Here is an 8,542-nt window from a genome sequence, read left to right as displayed (position 1 = left end):
GTTCCCCTCATATGTTTGCCCGATTTCCTCTATACTTGATCAGCAGTTGCTCAGAATGCGAGGGGTAAGTGTGAAAATTGCAGCGGTGTCAGCCAGCATGCATACACTCAGACGTCCTGAAAAGTCACAGCTGCGGGCAGAGACAGACAAATATCTGATGCCTAAATGCCAGGAACGCAAGCCTGTGAAATCATCACACAGGGCGCACTGAGAGCAAGCAGGAAGGAAGCCAAGGCATTGTAATCCATTTTTCGCCTGAGGCAAAAAATATGTTTTGCTCAACAATGCTTCGAGTGGAATGAGAAATGTTGAGGGGTTGTGTATTTTGAGCAGGATTTGATTGTTTTCCGCTAAAATGGGCTCGTTCGGGATTTGAACCCGGGAACTCTCGCACCCGAAGCGAGAATCATACCCCTAGACCAACGAGCCTGGGCACAGAAGCGCTACAGCTCCCACCCTGCTCCGAGGGTTGGTGGCAGAGAGTGGGAGACTACATCCCAAAGCAAGAAACGCCACATGGTGCTCTCTTCTGCAGTGTGACTAGAGTCATTTGCATGGTCGTCATCGAACATGACATAAAAAGCCTCTATCCTTTAGACATTTTGTCCCAGATTTACAAGAAAATGACTGAGCGCGACGCTGTGCCCAATTTGCAAGCCCCACGCTCCGTCATTTTCAAAATGCAGGGAAGCGCCGTATTTAGTAGAATACAGCGCACCCCTGTGCTTCCCCCTGCGCCAGCTCTAAATTAGCTGCTGAGCGCCAACAGAGCCGTTCTTGCACCATGGTACAAGGATGACTGCGTTGAGGGGGAAATTGTTTTTGTGCAGGAAGGGACACCTTCCTGGCCAAAAGAAAAATCTTCAATGGTGATTTGCTCTTACTTCTATGTGTGCTGCAGAATGCAGCACACATAGAAAGAGAAAAAACGAGGAGAAATGAAAACATTTCTCCTCAGTGCGCCACTCTAACGATACCCCTGGGATGGCGTTGGATTTTGGCGCTGACGCAGATTTACGACAACTCCTAAATCTGGAGCAGCATCAAAATGCTATGGTGTTGCTGTGGCACACTCACAGCAACACCCATTGCACGCCCCTTCCAGGGAAAGCGCTGAATGCTAAGGTGCCGTATTTAAAAGGTGGTGTTGAGCCACAAAAAGTGGCTGAACGCCATCTTGTAAATACCGCGCAGTGCATAGTGCCACCGGGGCGTCACTAAAAGTGATGCTCCGTTGGCGATTGGGCCTTGTAAGTCTGGCACCTTATTTGCTCAAGGTGTGTGTTCTTGGTGAGGGCAGGAAAGCTATTTTCCCTCTCATACCTTCCTTCCTTGGCTGGCTTGAATGCGGTAGGCTCAGGCTTCAATGCAAAGGTCAAACAGTGAGCAACTGACTGACGTAAGCTGGCGCAACTCCTCTTGGTGAGCTGTGACAGATGCCCCAGGAGCGTAGTACCTCACGATGGTGAGGGATAGACACAGTCTCTTTTATCTCAGCTTGCCTGTCAGCTGAGTCAGGAAATGCAAATACTGGGAAAAAGCACAGCGACTTGCTGTTTTTGCTTGGCTTCGAACCAGGGACCTTTTGCATGTGAGGTGCGCATGATAACCACTACACTACACAAACAGACACACTTGCCGGTTTGCTTCATGTGTCTATGCATTGTACTGGAACCACCACACTATGGAAACAGACACACCTGCTTGCTTTATGTGGCTCTGCATTGGACTGGGATGCAAGGACTGAGGGCCAATGTTCATGACGCTCAAAGCTGAGCCTTCCGGAACACGATCTCTTGCCTTGGAAGAAAGGAACTGGCATCACTTTCATTCCAAGAGGTGATTTCAGAACTGGACCCGAAATTACCATGGAGAAGCACTGTGCATTTAATGTTCCTATGAGCACTGCTGCTCCAGCACAGAAAAGCAGTTGCAAAGAAATCTCGCATACCTTCATGATGCTGAACCGTCTCAACGCAGGTATAAAGCATGTATTGCATTGCAACATGACATCTTACAAGAGTGAAAAGCAGAAATACTCCTGTTTAAAACACAGACTGAACCTATACAGGTAAGGGTTTGTCTGGGATTTGAACCAAGGTCCTCTCACACCCGAAGCGAGAATCATACCCCTATACCAACTAGACTGCTGCTGCAGAGGCATTTGAAACATCTTCTGAAGCGTCTTTCAGAAAAGCAGGGCCATTCGGAGGCTCTCTCTCTAAGCGTGCCATAGGAATTGATGTTTTCTGTCAAGGATTTTTTGTTTGTCTCTAGCAAGGAAAGAGGTAGTCAAGATGCCCTGTGCCAGTGAGCTGAACTAGGACACTGATGTGAAAAGCAGACCCTTTCTGGTAGTTGTAACCCTCTGCAAGTCCTGGACCCTTGCACCTTAGACTTCCAGACCAGAAGCACTGAAGGGCCTGCTAGCTCTTGAGCCAGAGAAGCATGCCTCTTGGATTCAAGCACACTTGCTCACTCAGCGCTTGATCAGGCTCGATTTATAGTAGTGGCTCAGAGGCCTGAAACACTCACCTGGGAGACGCGGGGTGGCTGATTTCCCGGAATGGCCCTTGATGGGGAAATCACCTCCTTTCCCCCGCCTCATTTCAGAATTGTGTGCAAGTCGCAAGACAGTGTTCAGGGGTTCATGGGTACTGCCTACTCCCAGCTGCCTCTCTGTCTTCTTCATGTAAATTGCAAGTCACGAGGAGGCACCATTGCCAATATGCTCCGCCCACCTAACCAAGAAACCCAGTTTGAGCTTGTCTGCCTGTGTTGTTGCAGGGGCAGTGTCTTCTTTGCCCAAAAGGTGGCAGGAGAGACTCACTTCAAACGATAGAATCAACTGCTTAAGTAGAAACCAGCATGGTAGTTACTGTCATAAAGTGCAGCTCTAACAGAAGGTGTGCCTGAGATGCCCCTTCCAGTAATTACCAGAATTTTGATTGAGGGCCCAGCCGATGGGTTGGTGCATTTCTCCTCACATGCCACAGCAGCTTCCAAAGATAGTGGTGTGAGGAGCTGGCTGTGCAAGCAGAGCAAGATTTAAGGTAAGAAAACACACCTGTTAGGAGTGGGATTTGAACCCACGCCTCCATGAAGAGACCAGAAGGCTCAGCTTCACTGAAGATCAAGCTCTCTTGAGTCTGGCACCTTAGACCACTCGGCCATCCTGACAGCCAAAACATTGTGCAGGTCTGACTCTTCAGTCTGCACTTGTTGATGCTGCCGCTTGCAATGTTCCTATCAAAGTCACAGCTTTAAAGGCCCCACAATATAACATGGCCAAGAAAAAAAAAAAAACAGAACAAGAAACAAGGCACATGCACGACCACCGAGGGATGCAGATAACTTTTTATCGTCCTGCAATAGTAAAGCACATTTTACACAGGTCACAAGTTTTTAAAGGTCATTTCTGTCTAAGTGTGCATTGAGAGAGACTGAGGTTTTAGTGAGCAAACACAAAAGCTACTGCTGCCCAGTGTCGACCCGGGGACCTTTTGCGTGTGAGGCAAATGTGATAACCACTACACTACAGAAACAAGCTTGCGGGCTTGACTGAAGGAGCACAGTTCCCCTCATATGTTTGCCCGATTTCCTCTATACTTGATCAGCAGTTGCTCAGAATGCGAGGGGTAAGTGTGAAAATTGCAGCGGTGTCAGCCAGCATGCATACACTCAGACGTCCTGAAAAGTCACAGCTGCGGGCAGAGACAGACAAATATCTGATGCCTAAATGCCAGGAACGCAAGCCTGTGAAATCATCACACAGGGCGCACTGAGAGCAAGCAGGAAGGAAGCTAAGGCATTGTAATCCATTTTTCGCCTGAGGCAAAAAATATGTTTTGCGCAACAATGCTTCGAGTGGAATGAGAAATGTTGAGGGGTTGTGTATTTTGAGCAGGATTTGATTGTTTTCCGCTAAAATGGGCTCGTCCGGGATTTGAACCTGGGACCTCTTGCACCCGAAGCGAGAATCATACCCCTAGACCAACGAGCCTGGGCACAGAAGCGCTACGGCTCCCACCCTGCTCCGAGGGTTGGTGGAAGAGAGTGGGAGACTACATCCCAAAGCAAGAAACGCCACATGGTGCTCTCTTCTGCAGTATGACTAGAGTCATTTGCATGGTCGTCATCGAACATGACATAAAAAGCCTCTATCCTTTAGACATTTTGTCCCAGATTTACAAGAAAATGACTGAGCGCGACGCTGTGCCAAATTTGCAAGCCCCACGCTCCGTCATTTTCAAAATGCAGGGAAGCGCCGTATTTAGTAGAATACAGCGCACCCCTGTGCTTCCCCCTGCGCCAGCTCTAAATTAGCTGCTGAGCGCCAACGCAGCCGTTCTTGCACCATGGTACAAGGATGACTGCGTTGAGGGGGAAATTGTTTTTGTGCATGAAGGGACACCTTCCTGGCCAAAAGAAAAATCTTCAATGGTGATTTGCTCTTACTTCTATGTGTGCTGCAGAATGCAGCACACATAGAAAGAGAAAAAACGAGGAGAAATGAAAACATTTCTCCTCAGTGCGCCACTCTAACGATACCCCTGGGATGGCGTTGGATTTTGGCGCTGACGCAGATTTACGACAACTCCTAAATCTGGAGCAGCATCAAAATGCTATGGTGTTGCTGTGGCACACTCACAGCAACACCCATTGCACGCCCCTTCCAGGGAAAGCGCTGAATGCTACGGTGCCGTATTTACAAGGTGGTGTTAAGCCACACAAAGTGGCTGAACGCCATCTTGTAAATACCGCGCAGTGCATAGTGCCAACGGGGCATCACTAAAAGTGATGCTCCGTTGGCAATTGGGCCTTGTAAGTCTGGCACCTTATTTGCTCAAGGTGTGTGTTCTTGGTGAGGGCAGGAAAGCTATTTTCGCTCTCATACCTTCCTTTCTTGGCTGGCTTGAATGCGGTAGGCTCAGGATTCAATGCAAAGGTCAAACAGTGAGCAACTGACTGACGTAAGCTGGCGCAACTCCTCTTGGTGAGCTGTGACAGATGCCCCAGGAGCGTAGTACCTCACGATGGTGAGGGATAGACACAGTCTCTTTTATCTCAGCTTGCCTGTCAGCTGAGTCAGGAAATGCAAATACTGGGAAAAATCCCAGCGACTTGCTGTTTTTGCTTGGCTTCGAACCAGGGACCTTTTGCATGTGAGGTGCGCATGATAACCACTACACTACACAAACAGACACACTTGCCGGTTTGCTTCATGTGGCTATGCATTGTACTGGAACCACCACACTATGGAAACAGACACACCTGCTTGCTTTATGTGGCTCTGCATTGGACTGGGATGCAAGGACTGAGGGCCAATGTTCATGACGCTCAAAGCTGAGCCTTCCGGAACACGATCTCTTGCCTTGGAAGAAAGGAACTGGCATCACTTTCATTCCAAGAGGTGATTTCAGAACTGGACCCGAAATTACCATGGAGAAGCACTGTGCATTTAATGTTCCTATGAGCACTGCTGCTCCAGCACAGAAAAGCAGTTGCAAAGAAATCTCGCATACCTTCATGATGCTGAACCGTCTCAACGCAGGTATAAAGCATGTATTGCATTGCAACATGACATCTTACAAGAGTGAAAAGCAGAAATACTCCTGTTTAAAAAACAGACTGAACCTATAAAGGTAAGGGTTTGTCTGGGATTTGAACCAAGGTCCTCTCACACCCGAAGCGAGAATCATACCTCTATACCAACTAGACTGCTGCTGCAGAGGCATTTGAAACATCTTCTGAAGCGTCTTTCAGAAAAGCAGGGCCATTCGGAGGCTCTCTCTCTAAGCGTGCCATAGCAATTGATGTTTTCTGTCAAGGATTTTTTGTTTGTCTCTAGCAAGGAAAGAGGTAGTCAAGATGCCCTGTGCCAGTGAGCTGAACTAGGGCACTGATGTGAAAAGCAGACCCTTTCTGGTAGTTGTAACCCTCTGCAAGTCCTGGACCCTTGCACCTTAGACTTCCAGACCAGAAGCACTGAAGGGCCTGCTAGCTCTTGAGCCAGAGAAGCATGCCTCTTGGATTCAAGCACACTTGCTCACTCAGCGCTTGATCAGGCTCGATTTATAGTAGTGGCTCAGAGGCCTGAAACACTCACCTGGGAGACGCGGGGTGGCTGATTTCCCGGAATGGCCCTTGATGGGGAAATCACCTCCTTTCCCCCGCCTCATTTCAGAATTGTGTGCAAGTCGCAAGACAGTGTTCAGGGGTTCATGGGTACTGCCTACTCCCAGCTGCCTCTCTGTCTTCTTCATGTAAATTGCAAGTCACGAGGAGGCACCATTGCCAATATGCTCCGCCCACCTAACCAAGAAACCCAGTTTGAGCTTGTCTGCCTGTGTTGTTGCAGGGGCAGTGTCTTCTTTGCCCAAAAGGTGGCAGGAGAGACTCACTTCAAACGATAGAATCAACTGCTTAAGTAGAAACCAGCATGGTAGTTACTGTCATAAAGTGCAGCTCTAACAGAAGGTGTGCCTGAGATGCCCCTTCCAGTAATTACCAGAATTTTGATTGAGGGCCCAGCCGATGGGTTGGTGGATTTCTCCTCACATGCCACAGCAGCTTCCAAAGATAGTGGTGTGAGGAGCTGGCTGTGCAAGCAGAGCAAGATTTAAGGTAAGAAAACACACCTGTTAGGAGTGGGATTTGAACCCACGCCTCCATGAAGAGACCAGAAGGCTCAACTTCACTGAAGATCAAGCTCTCTTGAGTCTGGCACCTTACACCACTCGGCCATCCTGACAGCCAAAACATTGTGCAGGTCTGACTCTTCAGTCTGCACTTGTTGATGCTGCCGCTTGCAATGTTCCTATCAAAGTCACAGCTTTAAAGGCCCCACAATATAACATGGCCAAGAAAAAAAAAAAACAGAACAAGAAACAAGGCACATGCACGACCACCGAGGGATGCAGATAACTTTTTATCGTCCTGCAATAGTAAAGCACATTTTACACAGGTCACAAGTTTTTAAAGGTCATTTCTGTCTAAGTGTGCATTGAGAGAGACTGAGGTTTTAGTGAGCAAACACAAAAGCTACTGCTGCCCAGTGTCAAACCGGGGACCTTTTGCGTGTGAGGCAAATGTGATAACCACTACTCTACAGAAACAAGCTTGCTGGCCTGACTGAAGGAGCACAGTTCCCCTCATATGTTTGCCCGATTTCCTCTATACTTGATCAGCAGTTGCTCAGAATGCGAGGGGTAAGTGTGAAAATTGCAGCGGTGTCAGCCAGCATGCATACACTCAGACGTCCTGAAAAGTCACAGCTGCGGGCAGAGACAGACAAATATCTGATGCCTAAATGCCAGGAACGCAAGCCTGTGAAATCATCACACAGGGCGCACTGAGAGCAAGCAGGAAGGAAGCTAAGGCATTGTAATCCATTTTTCGCCTGAGGCAAAAAATATGTTTTGCGCAACAATGCTTCGAGTGGAATGAGAAATGTTGAGGGGTTGTGTATTTTGAGCAGGATTTGATTGTTTTCCGCTAAAATGGGCTCGTCCGGGATTTGAACCCGGGACCTCTCGCACCCGAAGCGAGAATCATACCCCTAGACCAACGAGCCTGGGCACAGAAGCGCTACGGCTCCCACCCTGCTCCGAGGGTTGGTGGAAGAGAGTGGGAGACTACATCCCAAAGCAAGAAACACCACATGGTGCTCTCTTCTGCAGTATGACTAGAGTCATTTGCATGGTCGTCATCGAACATGACATAAAAAGCCTCTATCCTTTAGACATTTTGTCCCAGATTTACAAGAAAATGACTGAGCGCGACGCTGTGCCAAATTTGCAAGCCCCACGCTCCGTCATTTTCAAAATGCAGGGAAGCGCCGTATTTAGTAGAATACAGCGCACCCCTGTGCTTCCCCCTGCGCCAGCTCTAAATTAGCTGCTGAGCGCCAACGCAGCCGTTCTTGCACCATGGTACAAGGATGACTGCGTTGAGGGGGAAATTGTTTTTGTGCAGGAAGGGACACCTTCCTGGCCAAAAGAAAAATCTTCAATGGTGATTTGCTCTTACTTCTATTTGTGCTGCAGAATGCAGCACACATAGAAAGAGAAAAAACGAGGAGAAATGAAAACATTTCTCCTCAGTGCGCCACTCTAACGATACCCCTGGGATGGCGTTGGATTTTGGCGCTGACGCAGATTTACGACAACTCCTAAATCTGGAGCAGCATCAAAATGCTATGGTGTTGCTGTGGCACACTCACAGCAACACCCATTGCACGCCCCTTCCAGGGAAAGCGCTGAATGCTACGGTGCCGTATTTACAAGGTGGTGTTAAGCCACACAAAGTGGCTGAACGCCATCTTGTAAATACCGCGCAGTGCATAGTGCCACCGGGGCATCACTAAAAGTGATGCTCCGTTGGCAATTGGGCCTTGTAAGTCTGGCACCTTATTTGCTCAAGGTGTGTGTTCTTGGTGAGGGCAGGAAAGCTATTTTCGCTCTCATACCTTCCTTTCTTGGCTGGCTTGAATGCGGTAGGCTCAGGATTCAATGCAAAGGTCAAACAGTGAGCAACTGAC

At 48.5% G+C, this 8,542-nt stretch overlaps 3 non-coding genes across 3 annotated transcripts; all 3 read right to left on the bottom strand.

Moving 5' to 3' along the window:
* Window positions 1-357: 357 nt before the first annotated feature.
* Window positions 358-429, bottom strand: TRNAP-CGG (transfer RNA proline (anticodon CGG)). The gene has a single exon. It is a non-coding gene; the product is annotated as a tRNA-Pro (tRNA).
* Window positions 430-3,931: 3,502 nt separating this feature from the next.
* TRNAP-CGG (transfer RNA proline (anticodon CGG)) lies at window positions 3,932-4,003 on the bottom strand. The gene has a single exon. It is a non-coding gene; the product is annotated as a tRNA-Pro (tRNA).
* A 3,501-nt stretch (window positions 4,004-7,504) lies between these two features.
* TRNAP-CGG (transfer RNA proline (anticodon CGG)) lies at window positions 7,505-7,576 on the bottom strand. Its single transcript has one exon. It is a non-coding gene; the product is annotated as a tRNA-Pro (tRNA).
* Between the last annotated feature and the right edge of the window lie 966 nt (window positions 7,577-8,542).

The sequence above is a fragment of the Pleurodeles waltl genome, unplaced genomic scaffold (assembly GCF_031143425.1).
Source record: "Pleurodeles waltl isolate 20211129_DDA unplaced genomic scaffold, aPleWal1.hap1.20221129 scaffold_91, whole genome shotgun sequence".
Taxonomy (NCBI): Eukaryota; Metazoa; Chordata; class Amphibia; order Caudata; family Salamandridae; genus Pleurodeles; species Pleurodeles waltl.
Note: the sequence above shows the minus strand (reverse complement) of the source record. Positions and strands in the feature narration are given on the sequence as shown.